At 36.8% G+C, this 15933-nt stretch overlaps 3 long non-coding RNA genes across 3 annotated transcripts; all 3 read right to left on the bottom strand.

Moving 5' to 3' along the window:
• Window positions 1-152: 152 nt before the first annotated feature.
• LOC117574893 (uncharacterized) lies at window positions 153-601 on the bottom strand. The gene is made up of 2 exons (XR_004572823.2): window positions 477-601; window positions 153-419 (listed from the first exon to the last, which is right to left on the bottom strand). It is a non-coding gene; the product is annotated as an uncharacterized LOC117574893 (long non-coding RNA).
• Window positions 602-2369: 1768 nt separating this feature from the next.
• Window positions 2370-2933, bottom strand: LOC117574891 (uncharacterized). The gene is made up of 2 exons (XR_004572822.2): window positions 2692-2933; window positions 2370-2632 (listed from the first exon to the last, which is right to left on the bottom strand). It is a non-coding gene; the product is annotated as an uncharacterized LOC117574891 (long non-coding RNA).
• A 10098-nt stretch (window positions 2934-13031) lies between these two features.
• Window positions 13032-15626, bottom strand: LOC127566007 (uncharacterized). Its single transcript, XR_007955345.1, has 3 exons — window positions 15201-15626; window positions 13269-13286; window positions 13032-13194 (listed from the first exon to the last, which is right to left on the bottom strand). It is a non-coding gene; the product is annotated as an uncharacterized LOC127566007 (long non-coding RNA).
• Window positions 15627-15933: the final 307 nt, after the last annotated feature.

The raw sequence follows: 15933 nt of genomic DNA, 5'->3' as shown, positions 1-15933 counted from the left end.
AATAAAACCGGACAATGACAAAAAGCCGCATAATTTAGAACAACTTCTTCTATATTTAAAGATATTAAAATATATAATATAAATATTTAAATTTTTTTTTATATTACACCCAGGGTGTCCTTACTCTGGAAACTACACTGCATACAAAACAGTTTTATTTTTGTCTTACTTTAACATATTTATTTTTAGCATTGTTCTGAGGAATTTAAAAATTTCTGGTAATAAAAATGGTTGCTATTGTTTTCGGTCGCGATCCAATTGCATGAAAGGTGTTCTAAGAAATTTCAGAATTATGTAAAAGCCTTAACAGCAGCCGCCACAACCACCACAGCCACCGCAACCTCCACAGCAGCCATCACAGGGTCCGCTCAACGATCCACAAGGCCAACCACAGCCAAGGATCATCATGTGCAAGTGCTCTAAATTTTGCTTAAGCAACATGAATATTTTAATATTAATATTTTAAGTTACTTTACCTTTTTGAACCGGACCGATAAACATTTCGAAGTTGAAATTTAGAAAAACTTATGTGTTGCTGCCAAAGGCGAGAAAGTAAGACTAACGATTTGAAATGATTCCAGTACCTAAGACGCTGAATAAATGACTGATGTTTCACAGGTGATTAGATTATTTCAAAAAGTGGATGAAGAAAACGATATAAAATATTTGAATGTAGTAATTAATTTCTGAAATTAGCTCATAAATATTTAAGAAATTGGAATTAAACATTTTTAAAAAAATTTTTTTTTTTTTAAAATTTCTACGTCAAATTTTGTGATACATTAAAAGAAAATTAAAATTAATGAATTTTATTGGTGGTCAACATTTGCTATTCATTAATTTTCCGAAGAGTTGCTCGGATATGATTGACAAAATTAACATTTCATATATCTACGTTGCATCAAAATTTTAGAAAAATTTGAAGTTTCATTTATTATTGCATTTTTCATATGATTTAACTTGCACACGGTACTCACTATTCACATATAGCTAAAAAAGAGCTTATTATTATAATATATGTACATAAATAATAAATATTCAATGATTTTACTTATTGGATAAAAACAAGTTAGAAATCTACAGACGAGTGTGCTTGACTGTGAGATACCCGCTACCCATTTTGAATAAAAGCAAAATATTGCGTTATTATTTTCAAAATACCGAAAATACTACATACAAATATACCAAATGATACATTTGGTATAATGATATAGTATCACATTCAAAATATGCCATACACGGCACAATATACCATATTGTCGGCCAAAGCAACTGATCTGATTGCAACCAAATTATCAGGAATTATAATTACTATTGTTATTATCGTAAATTCGCGGGGACGAAAGTGAGCGTGGCAAAATTCGAAACAAACTTTATCTGCGTGCAAACATAACAAATGCTGACGAAAAGAATTACAGCTCCCCCTCTCTTATAGTGTCTGAGATCCAGTGTTTTATACGGACAGACGAACAGACACATAGGCAGACAGACGGACATGGCTATGATGCTGATGGCAGTTGATGCTGATCAAGAATCTATATACTTTATAGGGTCGGAGATGCCTCCTTCCACCTGTTACTTTCCTGTCGGCACAAAGTTATAATACGTTTCTACCCTATGGGTAGCGGGTATAAAAAAGTAAACTATTTGTCAGTGAATCTATTAAATTATTTTTTTACCAAAAGCAAAGACAATGCTCCTGTGGGCAAAAAGTAGTAAGACTTTTTAATTTATATTTCGTGCGGAAATCCATTTGTCGAAATATTTTGTTTATAGGTTAGCAAGACTATGAACAAAGTCTTACTACTTTTTGCCCACAGTAGTATACATATATCCTGAGCCTAAGTTAATTCTATAATTTGGGGCGACCCTAATGATAACAAAATATAAATAACCGATAAATAGATTAAATTATTTTTTTTAACATTTAAATCTTTTTTTTTGATTCTGGAATATTTTTCAAACTATTGGACGAGTTATTATTACATGACCCCAATCTATTTCGGTGTAGACCATATAATGTATTATTCCAATGTTGAAAATACATTTCCTAGTACAATTGATCGAATTGTATTTAGAGTTCAATATTGAACTTCTGAATTCTTCAATATCAATTGGACGAAACTATAAAATGCGGCACGTGATTTGCATCCTTACCAATTATAGCCTTTGATATATTTTAGTATTTGTGCGATGTGATGTACATTTATTCAACGCAACCAAAGATCATTTAAAAAAACAAAGTATGAAAGCTGCAGTCGAGAGTGCCGATGCTTGAGCTTTGTCAAAAAATCAACATACTTTCGTCTTATAGCAGAATTGTAATAACAAAATTTAGGAATACAAATTAATTACAAATACACGTACTGTTTTTGTCTTACTTCAAACTGTTTATTTTAGCATGGTTTTTAGGAATTAATTATATGATTATAAGAATGGTTGCTATCGTCTATGGTCGCGATACAATAGCATCAAAGAAAGTGTTCCAGGAAATGTAGTTGAATTACTTTCCCTGAGACAAATCCTTAACAGCAGCCACCACAACCGCCGCAACCTCCGCAGCAGCCATCGCAGGGTCCGCTCAACGATCCACAAGGCCAACCACAGCCAAGGATCATCATATGCAAGTGTTCTAAATAAATTTGGTTTGTATAGTAAGAATATTTTTTGTAATATTTTAAGTTTCTTTACCTTTTTGTACCGGACCGATAAACATTTTGAAGTTGGAATTTGGAAAAAATTATATGTTTCTGCTAGTGGCGAGAAAGTAAGACTAAAGTTGTAAAATAATATCAACACTAAGGTCAGAAAACGAGTGATTGATATTTCAAAGATGACATGATCCGAATGTTCAAACAGTTATTTTAGTTTTTTTTACAAAGTACAACAGTATTATAACTACAGTACATGTATGTAACAGACAAAAGGAGGCATTTCCACATCATGTCCGTCCGTCCGTCTGTCGCCTATACCTCAGAGACTATAAGAGATGGACCTAAAATTTTAGACCGCACTTATAGTTATTGTTACATGTAGATCCGTTCTGATAATCAAGAATAACTAAATAACGAGTATAATTTAAAAACTGGAGTAGATTTGTTTGCTATAAGAAAGCTACAGTCGAGTGTGCTTGACTGAGAGATACCCATTTTGAATAAAAGCAAAACATTTCGGTATTATCCATAAGATATACCAAATTATTATCCACAAAAATATTAAAATATACCGAAGGCTATATTTTGTATACTGATATACATAGATGACGTACTTTATCAAAATATGACAGAGCAACAATTATATCAGATTGTCAGCCAAAGCACCTAATTTCCTATTATAGTTGCCGTCTAATTGCTATACAAATATATTTCTTAAATAACTTCTGCAACTTTTATCTGACCGCAGTCAAATGTTCATAAATCATAAATACTCGATGCATTACCCTTTTTATGCGATTTTCGGGGCGGTATTAGCCGAAACAAAATTGATCTGCGTGCAAACATAACAATTCCTGTCGGAAATTATATTTCTACCTTTCTACCTCTCAAACAGACAGACATAGCTTTATCATCTCCACTGTTGACGCTGATCAAGAATATATATCACTTATAGGTTCGGAAATGAATCCATCAGCCTTCATACATTATCTGCAGGCACAAAGTTATAATATCTTTCTACCCTATGGGTAGTGGGATTAAAAACGTCTGCTTTAGGCGGGACTTCTTTGCTTTGGTTAACAACCTTGTTTATTTTCCACACTGAAATAATTTAAATGTAGTAGTATATCAATGTATTTCGGTTTTTTTCAGTTTTTTCGACTTAAGCATACTTATTTCGCATTTTCGATTAGAACTCTATCACCCATTAAAGATTACGAACTGAAGGCCATTATAATAATAAAGCTATGACCACTTTTATTTTGTTAATACTACAGAATTATCAACTGTATTTATTTCTGTTCAATATGTTCATCATCTGCCTCGTAACCCAAATCCGATTGTAAATTATTTGACTGATGACAATGATTCATATAGACCCCCTCAACTTCTATTGCACACTTTCTTCGCTTGATTGATTGACGATTAGTATTAAAAGATCTTTTGCGCTTCCGTTCCAAACTTTCAGTGTGCCCATAGATCAAGTAGAAATTTTTCTGAATGAGATTACATCTTTTCATATCAGCAAGTTGTTTATCACGTTGGATCGTAGATGGTTCTGGCTCTGATTGAACTCCTTCAAAATCTTTTGGGACATAATTATCCTTTGGGATAAATTGCTCATTATACCAAACTGATGGTTCAGACGCCACACCTAATTGTTTTTCGTTGGGGTCTGATAATTCCATTGCCGAAAGTTTGTCAAGGAATTCATTGATTTTTGACTTCATTTTTGTACCAGCAATCAGATCAAAATGATATTTTACATAAACATTTTGAGCTACATTTGGCATATTTAGGATAAATAGCTCACAGCTTGCCTAGGATTAAAATGCTGTTATTAACTCAAATTTGTAAGGTATTTGACATTATTTTAGAGGTGTTCACTATTTAAAGTTTTGAAAATAAAGGTTATATTTGGTCTATAGTATAAAACTAAAAGTTGGTGTTTAAAATTTTGCGATAGCGTGCTTTAAACAAATTTATCGATTTATTTTTATTCTCTCATTGTCTTTAAATTTTACAAATGACGTATACTTCAACGCTTATTTAACCTAACACTCTGGACTGTCGGATTGCTTTTCTTAACCTTCGCTCAATGACAAAAAGCAATCAACAGCAGATGGTTGTGGGGCAATAGTGAATGTGGCGAGTCAAGGCGAAGGGTGAGAAGTTCACACTAACAAATGAAATGAACTGTAAGCGTTGTGGCATCTTTTTGTGGGCATTCAATGCGCTGACATTGCAATTTAAATAATGCATCAAATGAATTAAGTCACCAGCCAAATGGTTCTCAGGACATTTGTAGTTCGCAAGCGTGGCCAAATGCCCATATGTCCGAATTAAACTTGAGTAAGTATTAAAGTCAAATGGAGTAAATCCTTTCTCCACACAAAATCGAATCAATTCAACAATGAAATGAAATGAAGCGCACACAAAAAAAAGGCAACAAACTTAGATGGAGACTGATTTTGCGTAGCATAGCTGCAGTTTTGCTGACAGAATATTAAACACTCTAAAGTATGTATATATATTGTTTCATTTTAATTTATTTTCGGCTCTTCTATATGGAAAGCATATATGTTACTATATTTTGAAAGGTGTAGGTATATCAATTATTGGCTGCACAATGTAGAGAAGTTTGACTCTGGCCAGTGACAGGGCTTAAAAGAAGTATTAAACTCTCTTTAGCAATAGATGTGACAAAGATTTTATAGAAAAGCCACCAGACAAAAACGTTTAAGCAACTACTCGGCGTATACGTTATATGAAGGCGGTTCGTTTAGTGAGGACTGAGAAGGGTAGGAAATACGTGTGTGAAGACGACATGCGAATCGAATCGAATGTCTGTATGTTCTCGTATTATATATATTTTTTGCAATAGACGGATGTGTGTTGTTGTAGTATGTGTTTCGTACTTGTCATTGATATATCGCCGGAGCACGATTCGACTCGAACGAGTCATTGATACAGGAAACGCACGCAGACAGTGAAGACGGCAATAAAAGTGGTAATGATGCAGAAGAGGATGAGGACAACAGTACACCAGAAACTCGTAAGAGTCGAACAAAAAATATATATCAAATGGAAGCGTTGTCAAATGTGAAATGTCACATTTAGCTTACTACTAAAGTGAGATCAGATTCGAGTGCTTTATTCATCAAATAAATCATGTTTCGATGAAAGTTCTACTATAATTGGCATTGGTCACTTATTTGATTATAACATTAAATAGAATGCTATACTAAAATGCTGAAACTTAATTTACACCTGTCCGGATGAGCCACAAACGCAAATCACGTACACAGAGAGGAAGTAACTGAGGGGAGGGTGACCAAAAGGGGGCAGAAGATATGCGACATGTGTACCCAAATTACCGCGACAGCCACCAACCGGCTCCTAAATAAAACATAATATGTGTATGCCATCTAATTAAATATATCCGCATGTAATTTTGCAGTTTAATTTGCGCAAAAAGTGGGTAAAACTAAAATACAAACTCGCGCACCGACGGAAAAGCGCGCGGGAACAGTGATGGGTGAAAGTATGTTTACGGTTAGGGCATAAACACGTTAGGAGACCCCTGTCTGTTGACTTTTGTGGGACACTGTAATCGTGTCGCAGTCAACTCACCCTAAGAACAGACACATGCACCCGTACCAGACACAGACACAGACATACCGACAAACACACACATACACATGGGCACATGTGGAGCGCGGCTTCCGGCAAAATATTTCAGTTGAAAATTTTTAATGAGCTTGAAATTGCGCAGAGGCAAAGAATACAAAATAAAAAAGGTCTGGCAGCAGCAGAAAATAAAATCAAATACATAAAATCTGTCGAACGGATTTTAATTGCAAATTATAATATGTTGGCCAATCAATAAGGACATCTCCACCTGCACAACAGGTCAGGGACATCCCAAAAATAAAAGCATTACGGTTTACTGGTAGTGGTAAACAAAACAACAAGAAAACGAGGTTAACAAGCGAATGAAATCGTGAGTAGGTTGTAAGGTAAGATACTATACATATAGTATAAGATTATATTATTAGTTTAAGATTATTTGATTTCTATGATTATAATATATCTAAGAATTCAATGCAGAGTATTTGGCAGTCGTTTAAATATATAGTTGTAATATATGCATTACTGTGCATCAGCTTGTGGTCGATTCAGTTTTTTTTCTCAGCGTCATTGCAATATATTCATAAATATGGCACTTACACTCAAACCTCTTGCCACCACTCGATATTTCTGTCACTGTGGCTGTGCCTTCGGATGGGGTATGAGATGTGTATGCCTGTAAATCTCAAAAATATAACATGGCAGCAGTCAGCGGCAGCAACAGGACATGCAACATATAAATATACACATACATAAATACTCATATCTGTGTGTGTGTGTGAGAATGTATGAGTATATTTGTGTTTTGCATGCTCCAAAATACTGACGAATCTGCTTCGCTTGTCGTCGTGTGAGGTTATTCTTTATTTCTTTCTGCAGTCAGTGTCAGCAGCATCAGCATCAGCTGCATGAGCTTCAGCAGCGCCAACGACAACATTGAGGAACAGTGAGAGCGTCTGTCTGACATTTTGTTTTAATTTTACAGATTTACTTGTTTCGCACAGTTCGGTGACGACTGAAGCACTGACTGAAGCCCCTCAGGCAGCAGCCATCAATGCTGCATGTTTTCAAAAGTTGTTAACTGTTTATCAAGCCAACCATTCATATATTCATAAGTTACACATACACGAGTACTCACACCTATACACAGACAAACCGACAATGTTTGTATGCATATGTCTCTGAGGGCTCGACGCCAACATTTCCTGTGACCCCTGTCTGTTGTCGTTCCTCACTCATTCGTTCTCGCACTTGCATACACTCCTTTTTTACTCTATAAATACACAATGCAAATTTTTGTTAAATAAATAAAAACACCCACATTTATTTTCGTTTTTTTGCATGACACTGCCTTCAAAATGCACGCAGATGATATTTTATTAACCACAATATTAAAATGACATAGTTTTATTATTTGCGAATGCGGTCGTTGACACTTGTTGGGGAAAATTATGGAACTGAACATGTGTGGAATTGAAGAATATAGACAACAAATTTTATAGATAATAATGAAGTTAAGAAACATTTAATGACTAAGGAAGCTTAAATATATTTATTTTTGCTTAGATTAACTCATAGAAATTACAAAAAATCAAATTATTTAAAATAATAATTTCAATGTAAAATGAAATGTAGAGAAATAGCAATTATAACGTTTACTGCTTTACTACGAAAAGCTTGCAAATAACATAGTAATATTTCCGAACCGTCAAATAATTGTTTTGCTCGCCTTTTATTGTTGTTGATGCTTGATTTCTTTTCATGTCCATTTGACGAGTGTTATTGATCCATTCTATCGTAATGTGTAACGCTTGCTAAGTACATTTTTAACGAACAATTTCCCGTTTCCTGATTTTCACGCTTCAAATCAGTTCAAAAGTGAAAAGCATCTAGTTCCGTTCATCGTATCCGCATCCGCATCTGCATCCCCTCGAATTGAATGCGCAGTTAAATATGTATCTGGCTTTAGTCGGAAATGAATTTGTCATATTGTCGTCGCAGTTGTCAGTTTAATTAGCAAATAATCGCTTTGTTAAACTGTTAAAATATTGACAGATGTAATCGTGTTTAGCTAGTTCTAAAGCAGTCTCATTTAGCATGCTAAAGTACGCTGTTCGATGGGGATTTGCTTTGTGACTGGCACTTGTTATTACAGCTATACAAGCGTATTCGTGGTGAATGCTCAATAAGCTGTGCTCATCATATGACCGTTGCCACGATTTTTCTGCGAACATTACGTATACGCAGCGTGAGCAATGAAATCAAAATCGCCCGCTGGTTAATAAATGGTTTCATCTGCGCTTTGTTTCTACTGCAGGCTGATATCAACTGCAGCTGTCGCTGTTGCTTTGGCTGTGGAGCTGCAGCGAACAGTTGCCCTCAAGTTGCATATGCGCTTAGAAACCAGCCCAGTTGACAATGCGTCGTGCTGTTTCATCGGCTTCTCGCATCCCGGCGCATAGTTCTTCATTTTGATTCAACGTTTGCTTTCACTGATGTCGTTCACCACCATTTTTGTTTTTTGTGATCTTTTTGGTTTGTTCATTTTTTTTTTTTTCGTTTTGTTTGGGTTATCCTTCTTGTATCAGGTTACGTTTTGGGCCTTATTGCGGTGTATTGTTACCGTGGGCAAATGTTGGGGCAATGTTGGGCCAATCGATTGTTGCCTTTGCGTATGCGGTTTTATTTACTGCTCTCGCGCTCTATTGAAGCGTTTTATATTGTTCCGTTGGGCAGTTGCTTTGCTGGCTTTTGCGAAATCCAGTTTGTATTTCAATATTCCGCTTTCGGTTTAGACCGCGTTCAGCTATATTGAAGTAAAACTTGTACACTCGGTTTAAACATCTTTTTATATCAAAACTTGTCAATTAAGTAGACAAAATGTTGTACAGCACAGAAATCAATATACACAAATGAAAGTGCAAGAAATAGAACTTGCTGTCAGTTTAGCACCTTGAGGTTAAACCAAAATGTACAAAAGCATCAGCTAGCAGAGGGTAGACAAACGTATGGCTAACATGTGCAATTTAACCTTAGACACGCAGGCCACGGGCATTTAAGAGGCGCCCGAATGAAAGAGAGATGGAGAGAGTGGGGGTGAAATGCCCTAACAAAAGAAACAAAAGTGTAGAGCAACAAAAAACCATTTGGTTGGGCAACAAGCAAAGAGCGAAACAATTTCGCCAGCACTTAGCCATTTAAACCCTAACTGAACCGAGAGAGCACGTTTGACCCTGGACAAGAAACAGCAACAGAAACAGTACTGGGGATCAGGATCAGCACCTGGAACACTATAAGAACTTTGAGACAAAAGCTTGAACGTGTGCGAATTGAACGAGGATGCTTGGCTCAAGATTTGGCTGGGGTTGCATGCGAATTCAGCCACATCACACCACAGCACTGAAGAGAATACAGCAAACCACACTAAAAAAAAAAGGAAAAGAAAAATTAAAACCACAAAGGGTTTAAATTTATAACCAACGCGAAGCTACCGCGGGGGTGAAAGGATGAGATGGAAACGGTCACCAGGTCGTGGACACGGATGCAGAAGGGGATGGGGATAGGGATGTGTGGGCGCGGCTAACAAGCAGGAAAATGAAAGCCACAGTGAAATGCATTTTAGAAGTTGCAGGGCGCAAAAAGTGTTGCCTGCTTGTGTGACGGCGACGATTTGAAGTCCTGACCCCGCGCAGTATGCAATGGAATTTGTATTTTTTTATTCCCTCTTCCGCTTTGCATCTCCCTCCTCGGTCCATCTTGTGTTTTGGTCAGCGGCGCCCAGTTTGATATAGCAACTGGCAAAATGGCAGCTCACCTTAACGGAAAACTCAACTGAACTGAACTGAGCTGAACTGAACGCAGTGGAAAGAGATACTTTTTGCCTCTTGCAACGCACACACACATACACACTCACCCAAAACCTTGTCACATGTGCAACGCAACATTTCCTCTGTGTGTTTAGGTCTGTCATTGTGCATGTGTGTATGTGAGCTTGTGGGTGTGTCTGCCAGTGTGTGTGTGCAGTGGCATGTTGTGCCCTTCTTTTTTGTAGCTTTTAGTCGAATTTCAAATGTTGCTTACTCTGCTGAATAGTTGGACATTGCCATGTGCCAACATTGTTTGTGCACTTTTTTCCCTCTTCGCTCTTGGTTTTTTTTTTTTGGCGCTTGTGTGGCAATCTGAACTGTGACAGTGACACTGAATGAAGCTGCAGCATACTTACATGTGCCACACACACTATTATTAAACCTATAAATTTAGACGAACACCTGCAACACATGTCGCATTAACTGCTAAACAAAACACCAGCTCCAACTTCATACTACAACTGCAAACTAGAAGCACAAGTATTTTAACGCCAACACGCAAATCTCGCATATTTCTCACTATTTATGCAGCTGGGTTTTCACTTGCCAGTTGCCACCCAGTTTTGCATCTGTTCCCGCTAAGTACGATATCCCAAGCAATCTAATATCATTTGGCTTATCCGCTGACATAGACGATTTCAGTACTCATACTCTCAGATTCTCCAATCTCCACGCTTCACCCTGCCCTGTTTTGTCACAATATTTCGCACATTTTACAAACACACATTAATTCGTAGTGGTTTCTACAAGCTGAGCTGTGCAAAAAGCACGTGATTTGCTTATTCAAGTGGCGTTGCTTTCGAGAGGGGTGCCAGGGGGGAGAGGAAAACATGCGTGTGCGGGATGGGAATAGCACAGGTGCGACGCCAGCTACTGATTTGTGCCGTTGACATTGTTGTTTTAGCCAAATGCTGATGCCACAGCTCGCATAAATTGCTCTGATTTAATGGCATTGCCTGTGAGCAATTACTAACTCAGATACCTGACACAAACTACAGCTAGAGCGAGCATAGAAATGACTTGACTATTGCACAAGTGAGAATATATTTGAAATTTAAATTCTCCCATAATATATGTATGCTTATATCGGAAAGTCTCACTTCAAATGTGGCTCAAATTACATGTATCTATTAAAGCGTACGAACAAAAATAGAACAAAAACTTTATAATAAAAATATAAAGATTTATTGTAATTTGTGTGTCTTAATTTGCCACAAGCATCTTTCTTGAATTATGAATAAAACAGTATTTCTTAATTACACTCTGTGCTTGGTTTGTTATGATAAAACAAACGTAGGCTTAACATACATAAATTGACAGAATGTTGCCAGAAAAATAAGCACAGGCTGCTTCGATTATCAATGCTGATAAAATATAAAATCAAAAAAGTAAAAAAAATAACCAACAATTAAAATTAAAAACCAATCAATGAAATGCAGAAAAACTTTAATTAAAATATACATCTGATTGTATGCAGAAATTGTCAATTAATTCTTTTGAAATAGATTAGTAATAAAAGTAAGTCACGTCAAACAAATAAATTGCACTAAACATAAGGACCCAGCACAATAGACTTGAGTGTTCGAGTGTGTGTGTGTGTGTGTGTGTGCTAAACTGTCAATCAAAGAGCAACTTGGTAGTTGGCAGAACTCAAACGAGGAGAAACGAAAATGCCATAGACTAGATAGACATATTTGCAATTCTGAGCTGGTTTTGCTTTGTTCTGCAAACTACTACAGCAAATCCAAAAATACGCATCTGAAGTTTAAATGCTTATAGCAGTTTCAAATTTCTTGAAATGTATTGGTGCACAAAAATGCTTTGGTGTTGCTCTCTTGTTCTGGCTGTGGCATGTAGGACAGACCAATAAACAGTCCTGACCAGCTCTAACACGCAATGTCTGTCTGTCCCAACACCTTGAAGACCAAAACCAACTGACACCACGCACACAAACATACACACACACATGTGTCCATGCTGTGGAAGGAAAAGTACTTTTTCTTGCTGTCTTGTTCGCTAGCTTGGTTTTTCCTTATCGGAAACGAGCTTATTCCGTTCAATGAACTGCAAAATATTGTTTACCTCTGGGTTTCCTCAGCTGCTACCTCAGTTGAGCACCGTTTAAATTGCGTCTTCGATTCGTTTTCCCTTATGTGACTCCTGTTGCACACACTTTACTCTTTGTTGCATATCGACATTGCATTTTGATAAATTTCTATTTCGCTCCCCGCCATCAAATATTCCAGTTAAATTTGTCATTAAGGCGCGTTACTCATATGTCGCGTTGGCTGATTGGCTGTATTACTGTAGAGCTGTAAGGTGATCTAAGTTCAACACATTTTCTGCGGCAAGAACTCAAATATTTTTTGCGAAATGCTTAAAATACTTTTTGTGTTTTTCATAGTCTGCAACTAACTTTTAATTTCCTACGCATTTTAATGTCATTTAACACAGGCCAAAAGCAAAAAAAAGGAAATCAACAAGGGCTAAAACAACTAAAGAAATAGTAAAACTTTTTTACGAAAAACGACATTTGACATATTTTAGACAGAGGAGTTTAGCTGCCAACGCGTTTTGTACCCTTCTCAATTAGGCTGACATTGCGTATGCGTAATATATGCGTGTTTATGTCTCTATAGGATAGGACAGGAGTAAAAAGAGCATGCAAATTATATATGCAAAAAATATGATGATGACAAAAAGTTTTGCGTTTGCGTTGCTTTTGAACTTTTGTCGACCAAAAAACCGTTGCAAAAATCCTTGCCTTTGTCAAACTAGAAAACAATTTGCCAGCCACACGAAGTGACCAAAAAAAACCCAAAAAAAAGAACAATAATCGTGTGGCATTTAAATCTTTAAATAGCTTAAATTTACTGGTATCTAAAAAACGAATCCATCTGTTAACTCGATATTTCTTTGTACATATATTCCAGTGAATTAAATTGCTTCCTCAGAGAACTTTGCTAGCAAATCTAAGGCAATATTTTTTTTCGGGTCAAGTGCAATCAAAGTTTGCCAGGCATTTGCATATTTTTGAATTTAGTCTTTGACAAGAAGGAGGCGTTTTTATTTCCTCTTGCGTTGAATGAAATGGTTTGAATTTTTATATGTTACTTACTTGGCTGTACGACTTTATCTGGAACGATAATTTTATTGGACATTAAAAACATTTACGTGACAGGACATCAACGCCAGTTACCAAATATTAAAAAGCCATCCGAATGCGGCATAAAACAAAGCAGACAAAAACTCCAGTTAAAGAGAGAGAATGAGAAGGAGAGCATGTAACACGAGGCCCAGCGTGGTCGCTGATGCGTGTGTGTTTGTAATGACAATAATAACAACAACTTGGCAACTTGGCGTATCACATATCATGGCCATCAGTCATAAACTACTAAAGAAGCAGAGCGAGAGAGAGGCAGGCCACTTTGCCATATGCCTGCGATCGACTTCGACTTTGCTTTGCGCCAACATGACATAAAACGTAAATGGCATAAAAAGCTATAATGTCCCGTTTACTTGTAAGATAAACAATAACAAACAGTCGACTTGTTTGTATTACTTCTTCTACTTCCTCATCTGGAAAAGACAAAGGCCGTTGTGCTGCCAAGTAATAACTCAGTCCGGGCGTGCCACATGCAAGTCGCAACACACGCCAAGCGTTTGTCCAAATTGATGCACGACCACACTCAAAAAATATATGTGTGTGTAGTAGAGATGTCGCAATTGCGTAGGCTGTTGCCTGATTTTAATTGTAAAACTAAACTTTGAAAGTTGTCAGGTTTTACCACCGTATTTCTCTGTAATGGGTTCGAATAGATTTTGTGCTACAAATATTTATGCATGCTAGTCTAGCGTGCAGAATTCAGAGAGCATGTCAAGGAACATAGAAAAATCAATTTATTGTTGCCAATGGCTCGACATCATGTTTACAAATGTAAAATGATATAAAATTTAACGATTATTTGTTTTCTCCGATGATATTTAGATTGCTATTAATATATATTCATCTATGATGCTTACAATTTGTTTATGGCAATTCGTGCCATTTCGACAAACAAAAAAAAAAAAGGAGAGCAACACAACACATTCGAGCTGCCGTTACGATGACAAATGGCAACTTAATTCAATTGAGCCAATTCCATTCTTTTCTCTTTTTCTTTGCTTGTCATAACTGGAGAAAGAGAAGGAGTCCGTCTTAAAGGCATGTGTTTCCCCAAAACTTTTCTTGGTACTCGAAAGTATCGAAGCAAATCGACGAAATGCGATATGTATTCGAACTGTCTACGGCTTTGGCGACACATATTGCGTATACGAGGAAATCGCTGCTCAGGCGTGCAATTTATTATTACAGTTGGGCAAATATCCAAAAATGAAAACTGTCAATAAAAAATGGGATATTTCTGCAAGAATTTGGCCGCTAAAAATATTATGAATACCAAAGGTTCATTTAAACCTGACGCGTTTCGCCCCACAGAGAAAATGGGTCAAACATAATGTGCAGTTGCAGTTGATGTGTCTGGGAAATGAAAATGAACCATAAATTCATGAATGCTGCCATGTGCTTGCCCTGGTGTGCTGCGTGTGTGCGCTGCGGTTGTTTATTTATGCGGCCCCAACAAATGCATTATTGAAATAAAATAGATTTGTATCGCAGGTGTGACACTCATTGCGCTCTTCTTTGCCTGTTCATTCCTATATCCCTATATCTCTTCCCCTTCCATCACCATCCTGCCCACTGACCGCACTTACAAGCTACGCTGCTCACAAACCAGCGCACAATAACTTATCACGCCCATCCTGACCACATCACCATCTCATACTCTCATACTATCGTATTTACACACTCCCACACTTTGGCATTGGTGTAGTTGTAATATCCCTGGGCAGCAACAGGCCTGCATCATTTTGCGTGTGGTTATTGACAAATGTATTTCCAATTGTTTCTCCAGTTGCTCCATCTCCCTCTCTCTCTCTCTCTTTCTCTCTCTGACGTTCGTCCTTCCGTTACACCTGACTGCTACGTGACGCTTATTACAATTTTCCTCACCTGTGTGTTTGCTTACATGTTTTATTGAGCCGCAATAATTTCCGTTCCTCCCTTTCTGTTTTTTTTTTGCGGAGCTGTTATGCACAGCTCTAACACTTCATTGAGGTCAGTTGCCATGAGAGGATTATATGAAAATTTAAAAATGCTGAATAATGCTCTTAAAATGTCAGAGAGTCAATTGAATAAATACTTTCATAATTTCGAGCTCGCTTTTATAATACTTCAATTATGGAAATATGAGTACGAACGAATGTATAATTATTTTGCAACTAATATTGTTTCCATTAAATTTGTGCCTTTGTGTTTTAATTTATTTTGCTGCCTTTCCAAAATTCGATGGGCGGCGCTCAGTTAGTTGGCAAACTTTCTGATTGAATATGTAAATTCTGAACAAATATTTTTTCAATTTTTGACGCCATAAAAATAATCAAATATCGACTATAAATGCTGAGTTATAGTTCAACGGCTTTATATATCAAATGTTCACGGGAGAAGCAAAGGCACAGGCACAGGCACAGGCACATGTGCCAATGTCTGTCGCTCTCTCTGGTATTTTGGCACACGTTTGGACACACTGCGCGTATACGTAATGCCTGGATTTTTATCCATGCGCGTTTCGTGGCCAATCTGAAAATCGAGGCTCGCTTCTACATTGTGCATTTGTATTTGCCAGCATTTTGTCGTCGTTGTTTTATTTACCATTGTTTAGTGGCTTTTTTTATGCAAACACTTG

The sequence above is a fragment of the Drosophila albomicans genome, chromosome 2R (genome assembly GCF_009650485.2).
Source record: "Drosophila albomicans strain 15112-1751.03 chromosome 2R, ASM965048v2, whole genome shotgun sequence".
Taxonomy (NCBI): Eukaryota; Metazoa; Arthropoda; class Insecta; order Diptera; family Drosophilidae; genus Drosophila; species Drosophila albomicans.
Note: the sequence above shows the minus strand (reverse complement) of the source record. Positions and strands in the feature narration are given on the sequence as shown.